The following is a 15,657-nucleotide window of genomic DNA, read 5'->3' on the forward strand; positions in this document are numbered from 1 at the left end:
TTCTTTCTCGTATCTCGTGCCTGCCTTTACCCAATCTTTTCAGAGTAGTTAGTGGACATATGTCTAGCGATTCAGGTCTGCCTCAAAGGGGGATGGGGAGGGGTTTATATAGCAGTCAAAAATCGAGCAAGAACATAAGAAAACAAAGTAAATTAAGCAACAAATAAGGGAAGACAACATACAAATTAATTTGTAATCGATTTAAGAGAGAAATCCGATAAACCCTAGTTTTTTTAGGAAAAGTGTAAATCAACAGAAATCCAAACAAAATCGGACTCACACAGTGTAGAATCAGACGTGTGTAGACGAAATACGGTCCAGATTCAAGAAATATGACTCATTCGGACAGAATCAGAGAGGTAGTACTTGCCATATTTAGGCAAGTACCAAGTAACACCATAATCTTGCAAGTAACAATGAGATAACGCGTAAAAGGCAAATAAATCACAGAGGGAATCCATGATTTACTCGGATTTAGAGAAGATTGGGGAGGCGACAGTTAGGGTTTGTGAGGAGAAAAGAAGCTTCAAGAGGATTTTTGGGGCGACAGATGGGTAAAATGAAGTTAGGGTTTGGGGTTGAGGGGTTATAAGTAGAGGTAGGGGACTATTATGGGTCGTTGATCATTTGAGATCAACAGCCAAGATCGAAAGGGGAGTGGGACCAGGTTCATTAAAGGGTTGGGCTGGTTTGGGTTGGTTTGGGCTGCTGAGAGGGGAGAGGGTGTGGGCTTAGGATTTGGGCCAATATTGGTGTGAAAATTAGCCTAGAATTTGGATAATTTTTAAATAGGAGATTAAGTGGGAAATAATTTAATATAAAAATAATTAATTAAATATAAAAAATTCTATTTATGCAAATTAATACTTTAAAATAATAGTAGGAAATTACAAAAATGTAAAATATTATTTTGACCCTGACCAAAATGACAAATGCAAAATATAGGTTATGCCTGCAAGATTGAGCAAATAGCTTAAAATACCATTGTAATTATAAAATAAAGTAAAAATAGTTAAAATATGTATTATGGATGCAAATAATAATTTTAGGTACTTAAGTCACCCCAAAATAATTTTAAAGGATAATTATTCGATATTTATATAATAAAAATGTAGAAAGAAATTAATTTTTAAGCTTTAAAAAAATATGGAAAATTATAGAAAAATACTTGTAAAGTAAGTAATGACACAAAGTGATATTTTGAAAATATATACACTGTTTGAGAAAATATGAGGGCAAAATTGTGTATCAACATATGGTATTTGGTTTAATTTTAAAAAACAATTGGTATTAGGTATGGTATTTAGTATTTTAAAATGAAATACCAAAATACCGATACCGTAAAATTAATTTTGACTATTTCACTAAATACCGACCAACTTCGGTCGGTTATTTTAATTAAAAAAAATTTTAAAAATAAAAATCAGATTACCGAACGATTTTGGTCGGTAAGTTTATGGTCATAACGGTAAAATATTCACTTAAATATACCGTCCGCCTTTTCCGACCGAAGTCGGTCGAAAATCTGCAAATTAGAGCCCCAGCGACAGGCTTTCTTCCCCATTTCTCTATTTTCTCTATCTCTCATTCTCTTCTCCACCCTCCTCCACCCTAAGACGATTTCACCCAAATCCCACCCAAAATCTATTCCTACCTCCATTCTCCCCGAAAATCAAAGCCCCCCTATCATCCCCATCCCATCTGCCGTCGTCGCCGCCGCCGCTGCCACCTTCTCCGCCAGCGCTGCCTCACTTTCTTCTCCTCCACCACCACTACTCCGCCACCGCCGCTTCTTCCACCACTTGCCTTCCTTCTCACCACTGCTCAACCACCGCTGCTTCCACCGCCTGAAGGTTAGTCACCTAGTTTTGTTTTAAGTTACTTTAATTCTTAAAATTTAGGGTTTAATTTATTGGTCTATTTTTTATTGCTTACAGAAATTTAAGGTTTAATTTATTGTTCTATTTTTGTTTTTTGATTTTAGAAATTTAGGGTATAATTTATTTTACTATTAGTGTTTATTGCTTTTAGAAATTTAGGATTTATTAATTTAGGGGACACTAATATTGTTCTATTAGTGTTTATTGCTTTTAGAAAATTAGGGTTAACTAATTATGTTAACAAATTATAATTGAATGAGTTAGTCTAATTGAATGTGTTAACAAAGTATAATTGAAGGATTTAGTCTAATTACAATTAATGCTGGTGTTTGCTATCTTGCAAGTCTTTCAATTATATTGTCTGTTAATGGTCTAATTGAATTTGAAAAGAACTTATTTAGGGGTATATTAGAACTTTAAAATTAATATGCACTCAAATTATTTAAATTAACTACTTTGTAACTAAAGTTTATTATGTAACTTAAACTCTAAATTAATTTGAATACTCAATTAATATAACATGCAATTTATTTGTTCTTTGTGTGGATGAAATATCGTAGTTGGATGTATAATAGGAATTATCCTAATTGTCGGGTTTTTAGAGAGGAATTTATAGAAGAGATTAATGAATTTATTTGGCATGCAATGTCACTTGAACCGTTTCGAATTGGAGGGATGATTAGGTGTCCTTGTGTGAAGTACAAGTGTTTGCATTTTTTTGGATCGGAGGATGTTAAGACTCATATTTATAAAAAAGAGTTTATGGATAATTATTTTGTGGACTAGTCATGAAGAGGTTGATGGTAGTTATGGTGTATTTCATAACATAGTTTTTGGTGAAAGTAGTAGGTCGGTGCAGAATAACGTTCAACATCCTAGATACCATGAAATGGTTGCAGATGCTTTAGGGATGCACTTCGAGTTTGAACCCCATGAAAGTGTTGAACAAGTTCCTAATGAAGAGGCAAAACATTTTATGAACAGTTAGAGGCTGCTATTCGTCCACTACGTGAAAGGAGTATGCACTCTCAGTTGTCTGTTGTGGTTAGTAATTCCAATGAAAGAATCCATTCCCGCTTGAGAAATATTGGTATCTATTTTGATACTTAATAATTAGTGAACTAATTGACCCAACTTTCAACATACCTGAAGATTTCTATAAGGCTAAAAGATTGGTTTCTAAGTAAGGACTCTCGTCTATGAGAATCGATTGTTGTGAAGATGGTTGCATATTGTATTATAAGGGTGATACATATTTAGAAAGTTATAAATTTTGTGAAAAATCTCGTTTTAAGCGGGTTTCCAGCGGGAACAAGGTTGATGTGAAATCGATGCATTATTTACCTCTTATTCCTAGATTGAAGAGGTTGTACGCATCGATGAGTTCCGCTCCTCATATGAGATGACACTATGAAAATAGAAGGTCACCTAGTGTTATGTGTCATCCTTCAGATGGGGAAGCTTGGAAGCATTTTGATAGGACGCATTCAGATTATGCTAGTGAACTGAGGAATGCTCGGTTAGGTTTGTGTGCTGATGGTTTCACTCCATTTTCTATTTCTGCAACACCATATTTATGCTGGTCAGTCTTTATTACGTCGTATAATCTTCCACCTGAAATGTGTATAACCAGTCCATATATTTTTTAAAATTGTCTTATTCCCGGTCCCTGCAATCCAAAATATTTGATTGATGTATATTTGCAACCTTTGATTGATGAGCTAAAACAGTTGTCGTATGATGGAGTTGATACATATGACATATCAACTAAGCAAAATTTCAACATGCGTGCTAATTTAATGTGGACCATTAATGATTTTCTTGCGTATGGAATGTTGTCTGGGTGGATGACTGCTAGAAAGTTAACATGTCCTTACTGCATGAAAAATGGTAAAGCGTTCACTTTAAGACATTGCCGAAAGCAGCCATGGTTTGATTGTTATCGCCAGTTCTTGCCAGTTGATCATGAGTTCAGAAGGATGAAGAATTCATTCATAAAGAATACAGTTGAACATGATTTTCCACTTCCAATTTTGTCCGGTGAGGAAATTTGGGAGAGGGTTCAGAACTTTACTAAAGTTACCGAGGCCCCACCTTCTAGATTTCCTGGATATGGTGTTACTCATAACTGGACAAAATAGAACATATTTTGGGAGTTGACATATTGGAAGGATAATCTTCTCTGACACAATATTGATATCATGCATATTGAGAAATATTATTTTGATAATTTGTTCAACACAGTGTTGGATGATAAGAATAAGACAAAAGATAACCCAAAGGCTAGACTGGACTTACAGGAATATTGCAGGCGGCCTGAATTACATTTGTAGTCTGCGAATAATGGCAAGGTGTTCAAGCCCAAGGCTAGCTACACATTCACTTTGGAACAAAGACGACATATTTGTGAGTGGGTTACAAACCTAAATATGCCCGAGGGCTATGCTTCGAACCTTGGAAAATGTGTCGATATGGTTGAACTCATATGAAAAGTCATGACTATCATATCTTCATGGAAACTTGAATCCCTATTGCATTTTGTGGTTTGCCTAAAAATATCTGAAAACCCATCATAGAGATAAGTTTGTTCTTTAAAGACTTATGTTCTACCACATTAAGGGAAGAAAACCTATTTCAAATTAATCGGAACATTCCTGTAATCAGTAATAAGCTAGAAAGGATTTTTCCATGTTGTTTCTTTGATGTGATGGAATACCTTCAAATTCACCATGTACATGAGGCGCGACTTGGAGGGTCGGTTCAATGCAGGTGGATGTATCCATTCAAGAGGTAATATGACAATGTACAGGACTATCGGCAAGTGTAAACGAGTTTTTTAAACAGAGGAATAGGATTGAAGGATCCATATGCGAAGCCTATCTTGCAAAGCAAACTGCCTATTTCTGTTCTTATTACTTCGACAATCATGTGCCATGTGCTAGAAATAGGCCCAATCGGCACAATGTTGTGATTGAGAATGTTCCATTATGTCACGACCCAAACCGATGGGCTATGACGAGTGACCGAGTTCTACCCATCGAACACCCCTAAGCATTCGTCTAAGATATAAATATGAAATATGTGTAGGTCATGCATAATGTCTGGAAAAAAACTACTGATTCATATGAACAACATACGTGGGAAAACATTCCCAAAAGACATATATATAGAATACGGTAGGGCGAGTCGACAAGGACACATACTATCCAACTATACATGGCTGTCTATAGACCTCTAACAGAGTGTACAACTGTATAAAGGATGGGACTGGGCCTCGTCATACCCATATGTATACAAAATTATCGTACCAAAACTCAATAGTAGCTCCGGATCAAATGGATCACACCAACTTTTGCTGAGCAGGGATCCTAAGATAAGGGGACCGTCAGCCTGTCTACCTGCACCTACGGGCATGAAACGCAGGCCCCCAGGAATTAGGGGCATAAGTACAAATAATGTACCGAGTATATAAGGCATAAAAATTAATATATATAAATATATATATATATAGCATACATGAAAGAAACATGAAGTAAAGGACTCAACCTGTAAGTCTGAATAGCTTTGTGAATCATGAAACATTTATAATGTCATGCATATGCATATAAATGTCATATCATGCATAGGTATATGCATACATAACATCATCAAGCCTTTGAGGGCATCCCATCATATCATCTCAGCCTCTGTGGGCGAAATCATAAACGTATACCAGCTGATCAGGTGGTGGTGCGTATATAACGCCATAACCTTTCCCCATACCCCATATACATATACTATACGCGTATATAACGCCATCTGGTCTTGGGTCAATATACATGTATAAATAGATGCAATGCATAATGAAGTAAGTTAATAAGATCTCTCGAAATGTCATGAGACCCATGAACAAACGATATGATAGTAGGACATATGGGGAATCCAGAACCTAGGCAACCATAGTACTTCTAAGAATATAATCATTTATGAAAGTTGTGTGCTTACTCGTTTCGTTGTATTATATGGATCATTCCAAAAGGAAAGAAGGGATAGCCTTAACATACATCAAATCGTCAATGCAACTCAACAACAAGCTTATGATAACTAGAGTGCCAACCCTATAACAAAGAAATACATGTACGACTTAGATGGTGCTACTATATTACGTATCTCAAATGATAACTCGATTCTAAAATAAAACGGGCAGCATTTCCCCTAATTTTACTGCTCCCTCAAGCCTACTATAGGCGAGATACAAACACAATACAATCAGCAACTCAAACCAACCTAATTACAATTTGGAACCTTCAATACAACAAAAACCCCAAATATACCATAACACACCCAATCAACAAGTTATCAATTAGCCTAAAACCTGCAACGACGAGCGACCAACCTACTACTCTACCACATGTGGAGTTTCTCCATGCCCTTTAATCCTTCCAAACTCCATAAATCAGCATCATAATAGGTCAACATGAGTGGACTACAAAACAGTCCACTAAAAGTGGAAAACATTCGAACTCACGGCTTTCGATCACCGTCCTGTGAGTTCTACCTATTAGGAAACCAATTTATCAACCTTCCTTGATATTTAAACACTTAAATACATAATTTAGACGTTTATTAACTATGAAGTACCTTACAACACTCAAACTACAAAGAAAAAAGAGAGGCGGTATAATGATACTTACATCATAGGGATCGTTCTGATGTTATCGCTTCTCGATTTCGTACCCAGGATGTTAGTATTATTTGAAACCTTATTAGAAGCTCAAGTATAGGTTTTATGGTGTTCTCTGGTCGGGGTCTAAGTAAAATTGAAGAGAGAGACGAGTTAAGACCTATATATCAACTTTTGAAAAGTCAAAGAGGTGTTAGCTTGGCACCCTCGCATTGGCCCATCTTCCGACGCTTATATCGTTTTATCCGGATGTCATATGAACAAACGGTTAAGTGCATTGGAGACCTTCAATTTGGTATATAATATGTCCCAAAAAGACCTCATATAGCATAGGAAAGTTATTTCTCAAAAAGCTCTATTACAAGGCAAATCCTTAGTCGGTTTTTCCGCAACTTAAATCCGATTTTTTCCAAAATTTATATTTTTTATTCAAACATCATATATAGTCATATTATGACTTTAAAATCATTTAAATTATGATTAACAAGTCTCATATTTATTATACGTCACCTTGGGACGCACAAGGTGTAACACATTATCGTCCTCGAATGTTAAACTCCTAAAGATTTGTAGAATTTTTGGTAGTCTTCTCTATAATGGTACCACTACCAACATGTCAGACAGAAAACTCAACAATACAAAGCCACACAGGGCCACAATCATCAATAATACCAATGGCCTCACACGACCAATGACAATAACTAATATAAGAATCAAGTACCATATACGTACCTAAGGTTGTGATCTCTCAGTCCGATCCTCCTCTGGAAGCGGAAACAAGTGAGGATACCTAGACTTCATGTATTATTCAGCTTCCCAAGTCATCTCCTCCACATTATTGTTCCTCCACTGTACTTTAACCGAAGATACGTCTTTAGCTCTCAATCTCCGAACCTGTCTATCTAGTATAGCAATGGGAGCTTCCTCATATGATAGTTGCTCTGTGACCTGAACATCATCAATTGGAATGACTCTAGAAGGATCTCTGATACACTTACGGAGCATAGAAACATGAAATATTGGATGTAGTGACTCCAAGTTGGAAGTCAAGTCTAACTCATATGTTACCTGGCCTACTCTGCGTATGATCTTATAAGGTCCAATGTACCGAGGGCTAAGTTTTCCTCTCTTACCTAATCCCATAACACCTTTTATCGGTGATACCTTTAGGAATACCCAGTCATCTACCTGAAACTCCAAGTCTCATCGTCGATTATCTGCATAGGACTTCTCACAACTCTGAGCTGCTAATAGCCTTTCCCGTATAAGCTTAATCTTCCCAACTGCCTGTTGTACCAACTCTGGTCCTACTAACTTAGTTTCCCCAACCTCGAACTATCTGATAGGTGACCTACACTTTCGTCCGTAAAGATATTCGTATGGATCCATCTTAATGCTGGAATGATAGCTATATTTATACACAAACTCAATAAGTGGAAGATGCTCATCCCAGCTACCCCTGAAGTCTATCATATAAGCCCGTAGCATATCCTCTAGTGTCTGAATAGTACGTTCAGCCTGACCGTCTGTCTGGGGATGAAATGTTGTACTAAGACTTACTTGAGCCCCAAATCCCTTTTAGAAGGACCTCCATAAATTAGCTATAAACTGAGCACCTCTATCTGAGATATTAGATATAGGGACACCATGAAGTCGTATTATCTCCTTAATGTAAAGCCTTGCATAATCCTCTGATGAATACATAGTCCTGACATACAGAAAATTGGCTGATTTTGTAAGTCTATCGACAATAACCCATATAGAATCAAACTTACACTAGGTAAGAGGTAAGCCTATGATGAAATCCATATTAATCACTTTCCATTTCCAAGTCGAAATCTCTATAGCCTACAATAATCCACCAGGTTTCTGATGCTCAATCTTAACATACTGACAATTAGGGCACTGAGCGACAAACTCTACTATATCCTTCTTCATTCTGTCCCACCAGTATATTCCCCCGATATCATGATAAATATTTGTCACCCCTGGATGAATAGAATAACGAGAATAGTGAGCTTCTCCCATAACATGTTGGCGCAACCCTGCCATATTAGGAACACATAATCGACCTCGATATCTGAGGACTCCATCTCCTGTAATCTCAAATGGTGTATTCTCCTTTTGAGGGGATGTATCTCTATAATGAGCTAGTACAGGATCCTCATACTGGCGTTTCTTCAGTTCAGTTACTAAAGAGGATATTATCGTGTCCTGAATAGTAACTCCGGCATCACCTAAGTCCAGTAATCGAACTCTAAGACTAGCTAGATGATGAATCTCATGGGCTATCCCACACTTATCTGGATGTAAATATAACAGGCTACTCATAGATCTGTGGCTGAGGGCGTCTGCTACTACATTCGCCTTCCCCGGATGGTATAAAATATCAACGTCATAGTCTTTTAGTAGCTCCAACCATTGCCTCCGACGTAAATTCAATTCTTTTTGCTTGAAGACATATTGAAGGCTCTTATGATCCGTATAGATATCAACATGAATACCATACAAATAGTTCCTCCACATCTTTAGTACATGAATCACCGCGGCTAACTCTAAATCGTGGGTCGAGTAATTCTTCTCGGGCTTTCTTAGATGTCTAGAAGCATAAGCTACAACCTTACCATGTTGCATCAGTACACAACCCAATCCAATGCCCGAAGCATCACAATATATAGCATAACCATCAGTCCCCTCTAGGAGTGTCATAACCGGTGTTGAAGTCAATTTGTCCTTCAATGCCTGGAAACTCCGCTCACAAGCATCATTCCACTGAAACTTAGTTGCCTTATGAGTCAACTTTGTCAATGGTGCTGAAAGAGAAGAAAATCCCTCTACAAATCTCCTGTAATAACCTGCCAAACCAAAGAAGCTACGAACCTCCGTCGGTGTCGTGGGTCTAGGCCAAGTCTTCACTGCCTCAATCTTCTGTGTGTCAACACAGATACCCTCATCTGAAATAATATGTCCAAGGAAAGCTATATAATTCAACCAGAATTCCCATTTAGAGAATTTTGCGTACAACCTCCTTTCTTGTAGAACTCTGAGCACAGTACGCAAATGATCTGCATGCTCAGCCTCTGAACGAGAATAAACCAAAATATCATCTATAAATACAATCACGAACATATCTAGAAAGGTTCTAAACACACGGTTCATCAAGTCCATGAATACCGCTGGGGTATTGGTCAAACCGAACAACATAACACGAAACCCAAAGTGCATGTATTTGGTCCTGAATGCTATCTTCGGAATATCCTTCTCTCTAACCCTTACCTGATGGTACCCCGACCTTAAGTCTATCTTCGAGAAACACCTGGCACCCTGCAACTGATCAAATAAATCATCAATCCTCGGGAGTGGGTACTTATTCTTGATCGTCGCCTTGTTCAACTATCTTTAATCAATACACATATGCAAGGAACCATATTTCTTTCTCACAAATAACACAGGTGCTCCCCACGGTGATGTACTGGGTTTGATAAAACCTTTTTCAAGCAAATCCCTCAGTTGTTCTTTCCACTCTCTCAGCTCTGCAAGTGATATTCTATAAGGAGGAATAGATATTAGCTGAGTATCTGGCAATGTGTCAATAGGAAACTCAATCTCCTACTCTGGCGGAAGGCCTGGAAGCTCATCGAGAAAAACATCGGGAAACTAATTAACCACCGGGATAGATTAAAGGGTCGGTGACTCTGCTTTCACATCCAATAACCGAACTAAGTGATAAATATAGCCCTTTCTGATCATCTTCCTTGCCTTGAGATAGGAAATAACCTACCTCTCGGCGATGCAGTATTACCTTTCCACTCTAAAATTGGCTCCCCTAGAAACTGTAACCGAGTCATCTTTGATCTACAATCAACGTTAGCATAACAAGAAGCCAACCAATCTATACCCATTATAACATCAAATTCTACCATATCTAGCTCAATCAAGTTTGCTACTGTAGAACGACTAAGAACTACTACTATACAATCTCTATATACCCGTCTAGCTATCACTGGATCCTCAACAGGTGTAGACACCTCAAAAGGTTTAATCAACTCAGGTTCTATCCCAAACTTGCTAGAAACCAACAGAGTGAAATACGATAAGGTGGAACTTGGATCAATCAATGTATATACATCATATGAGGAGACTGATTATATACCTGTAATAACATCAGGTGACGACTCCTGATCCTGTAGACCTGCTAATACATAAACGCGATTCTGAGGACCGCTTGAGCTAGATGCTCTACTTTTGCCGCTACTATGACCGGTTGGTTCCTGTGAACCTTGCCCAGGGGGGCGTACTGATGATGACGAACCAGCTACAAAACCCGCTGGCTGAACTATACCTTCGCCACCTCTCGTTAGACAATCTCTCATAACGTGGCCTGGATAACCACAAGTATAACAAACACCCAACCCCATGAGGCACTGCCCGTCATGCTGCTTACCAAACTGAGCACATCGTGGCAAGGGTGGCCTCATATGACTTGACTCACCCCTATACTGAGAACTAGAGGCCCTGGATAGGTGAAACGATCAAATCTCCTACCGGCAAACTGATAGGGTGCACTAGCCGATGGCTAGGCTGGATACCTCAGGTACTGCTGTCTCTGACCACCTCAAAACTCACCTGAAGGACCTGAAGATCTCGCTCTCTTACTCTATCCCCTATCATGCTCACAATCGACCCTCTGCTTCTACTTACGCTCCTCTACACCCTGAGCGTATGCCTGAATACGAGAAATATCAATGCCTGGATGAAATGAGACTGACATACAATCATTAAGCAGGTGCGGCTCCAACCCCATCACGAACCGATGAACCCAATCCTCCATCTTAGCTACAATAGTGGGAGAATACCTAGCCAAAGAATCAAACTTAAGGTTGTACTCCCGAACACTCATATTACCATGTCGAAGGGTCAAGAACCTATCAACTCTGGCCCGTCTAAGCTCTAGTGGCTAATAATGACAAAGAAAAGCCTCTGTAAACTCCTTCCATACTGCTGGAAGGGCATTCTCACCTCTGGACAACTCCCAAGACCCGTACCAATTAATTGCAACATCCCGAAGTCTATAGGAAGCTAGCTCAACTGACTCAGTCGCAGTGGCCTTCATTACCCTCAAAGTCCTTTCCATCCTATCGCTAAATACCTGAGGGTCCTCGTTTGGATCAGCTCCAGTGAATATCGGAGGGGCCCAAATTAATGAAATTACAAACCCTCACACTAATGACCCTATCTGCATAACCAATACCTACCTCCTGGCGTCAAGCCTGTGCGGCCACTGATCGAGTCAATAGATGAATAACATCTCTTATCTCCTGACCCGGTGCATCTGGCTGAGGAGCTGGGGGTACTAGAGCGGTTGTTGGAGCTGGTGCCCCTCGGATCTCCTCTGGAGAGGGCATGGTATGTGAAGTCTGAGATAGAGTCTCTCTATGCGACTCTCCCCGAGCCCTGGTAACTCGTGGCGCTCGACTTGTAGTCTCATCAGCCACAGACTTGCCCTTCTTGGTGGCTATAGCCTTCTTGGGCATTGCTGAAAACATAACATATCATTAGGAAAATGAATCCTCATATCGCACGATCTAAGATGAGAAGGGAGGATAACATCCTATATGTCCCGCAGCCTCCTGTTTATAAGTGCGGTGCACTACACACTCATAAACAAGACTCTACTAGACACGGTCTGTAGACAAACCTAAGATGGAACTGCTCTGATACCACTTTTGTCACGACCCAAACTGATGGGCTGTGACGAGTTCCCGATTTCTACCTATCGAACACCCCTATGCATTCGTGTAAGAAATAAACATGAAATAAGTGTAGGTCATGTATAACGTCTGGAAATAAACTACTAATTCATATGAACAACATACATGGGAAAACATGCCCAAAAGACATATATATATATATATATATATATACGAAATACGGCAGGGCGAGCCGACAAGGTCACATACTATCCAACTATAAATGACTGTCTATATACCTCTAACAGAGTGTACAACTGTATAAAGGACGGGACTGGGACCCGTCATACCCATATGTATACAAAAGTATCGTACCAAAACTCCATAGAAGCATCGGATCAAATGGAGCACACCAACTCTCGCTGAGCATGGATCCTAAGATGGGGGACCGTCAGCCTGTATACCTGCACCTACGGGCATGAAATGCAGGCCCCCAGGAAATAGGGGAGTAAGTAAGAATAATCTACCCAGTATGTAAGGCATAAAAATTAATATATATAGAAGACATGAAAGAAACATGGAGTAAAGGACTCAACCTGTAAGTCTGAATAGCTTTGTGAATCATGAAACATTTATAATGTCTTGCACATGCGTATAAATGTCATATCATGCATAGGTATATTCATACATAACATCATCAAGCCTCCGAGGGCATCCTATCATATCATCTTAACCTCTGTGGGTGAAATCATAAATGTATACCAGCTGATCAGGTGGTGGTGCGTATATAACGTCATAAGCTTTCCCCATACCCAATATACATATACTATATGTATATATCACGCCATCTGGTCATGGGTCAATATACATGTATAAATGGATGCAATGCATAATGAAGTAAGTCAATAAGATATCTCGGAATGTCGCGAGACCCATGAACAGATGATATGATAGTAGGACATATGGGGAATCAGAATCTAGGCAACCCTAGTACTTCTAAGAATAAAATCATTTATGAAAGTTGTGTGCTTACTCGTTTCGTTGTATTATATGGATCATGCCAAAAGGAAAGAAGGGATAGCCTTAACATACCTCAAGTCGTCAATGCAACTCAACAACAAGATTATGATAACTAGCGCGCCAACCCTATAACAAATAAATACATGTATGACTTAGATGGTTCTAGTATATTACGTATCTCAAACGATAACTAGATTCTAAAATAAAACGGACAGCATTTCCCCTGATTTTAATGCTCCCTCAAGCCTACTATAGGCGAGATACAAACATAATAAAATCAGTAACTCAAAACCAACTTAATTACAATTCGGAACCTTCAATACAACAAAAACCCCAAATATACCATAACACACCCAATCTACAAGTTATCAATTAGCCTGAAACCGCAACGACGAGCGACCAACCTACTACCCTACCATATGTATCATTTCTCCACGCCCTTTCATCCTTCCAAACTCCATAAATAAGCAGCACAATAGGCCAACACGGGTGGACTACAAAACAGTCCACTAAAAGTGGAAAATAATCGAACTCACGGCTTCCGATCACCGTCCCGTGAGTTTTAACTATTAGGAAACCTATTTATCAACCTTACTTGAAATTTAAACACTTAAATACAGAATTTAGACGTTTTGTAACTATGAAGTATCTTACAAAACTCGAACTACAATGAAAAAATAAAGTTGGTATAATGATACTTACGTCGTAGGGATCGTTCTGATATTATCGCTTCTCGATTTCGTACCCGGGATGTTAGTATTCTTTGAAACCCTATTAGAGAGCTCAAGGATATGTTTTATGGTGTTCTCTGGTTGGGTTCTATGTAAAAATGAATAGAGAGAGATGAGTTAAGACCTATATATCGACTTCTAAAAAGTCAAAGAGGTGCTAGCTTGGCACCCTCGCATTAGCCCATCTTCCGACGCTTATATCGTTTTATCCGGATGTTGTATTAATGAACGGTTAAGTGCGTTGGAAACAAAATTCCAAGACCTTAAATTTGATATATAATATTTCCCAAAAATACCTCATATAGCACACAAAATATATTTCTCAAAAAGCTTTGTTACAAGGCAAATCCTTAGTCGGTGTTTCCGCAACTTAAATCCGATTTTTCCCAAACTTTATATTTTTTTATTAAAACATCATATATAGTCATATTATGACTTTAAACGCATTTAAATCATGATTAACAAGTCTCAATCGGCACAATGTCGTGATTGAGATTGATCCATTATATCCACCAATGTCCATATTCAATCAACCATGCCGAGGTTCTAAAGATCGAACAAAAAGGGCCTAAGTAGTATGGAGTACAAATCAGCTTCAAATCATGTGTTGCTAAATTATCCAGAAGTTCAACCCTTTCTTAAGTAAGTGTTGACGTAAGATTAATTTACATGGACTATTATTTAATTTGGTTGATGCAACTAACAAAATTTTCAATGTGTAACTCAGTGACTTCGTGAGTCAATTTAGCCATGATGCTGTATATTCTACATTTGAGGTATGGTTTAAAGAGTGTGTAAGTGCAGCTTATATACTTTCTCACATGTGAATATACATACTTGGTCACTTGTGAATATACTTGCTCACTTGTGATTTAACACTACATGTAGGTCAATAATCCAAACAACGGTGTTAATCAATTTTTGAAAGATATATATTGGGGACCTGAATCTACGGTTACAACTATGTCTAAGTATTTTGTGAATGGTTACAAAGTTCACACCGAGGAATGCTCCAGGTTTAAAAAAAAAGCAATAACAATGGGGTGTGTGTTAAAGGTGGTGAAGGAAACCAGGATGGTGAAAATGATTATTATGGTGTGATCAAGAGATTCTAGAATTATCATATTCATGTTGACCAAATAAGAATATCATATTTTTTCTATGCAAGTGGTTTGACCTAACACCTAGAAGAGGTACAAATGTACACTCACAGTACAACATAATTGAGGTTAATAAAAAGAAGGAGTATGATCGCTATGATCCTGTTATAATTGTAGAAAATGTTAGGCAAGTGTATTATGCTCCATATCCATTGCAGAGGGATGAGGCTGATTTGTTGGTTGTAATCAAATCCGAGCCTGTTGGTAGGGTGGAAGTTGAGAATGTGCTAGATGTTATTTACCAAAATGATACCTAAAGTGTTAACCAAATGGTGGATGATCAGTTAGAAAATGACTTGGAGCATTCTCAACGCATATTAGAAGAAGTTGATATGGAGGAAATAATAATCATAGAAAATGAGGATGAAGAATCACCTGATGAAAATGAAATAAGTAAAGAGGAAGAGTTTTCGAACGAGGAATGATACTTCGAAGACGACTAGCATGTTAATTTTTTCAAGCGCTCTCAACTTATATAGATTTATTCTCAATTCTAATATTTTCTTTAATTTA

Source organism: Nicotiana tabacum, chromosome 19, assembly GCF_000715075.1.
Source record: "Nicotiana tabacum cultivar K326 chromosome 19, ASM71507v2, whole genome shotgun sequence".
NCBI classification, from domain to species: Eukaryota; Viridiplantae; Streptophyta; class Magnoliopsida; order Solanales; family Solanaceae; genus Nicotiana; species Nicotiana tabacum.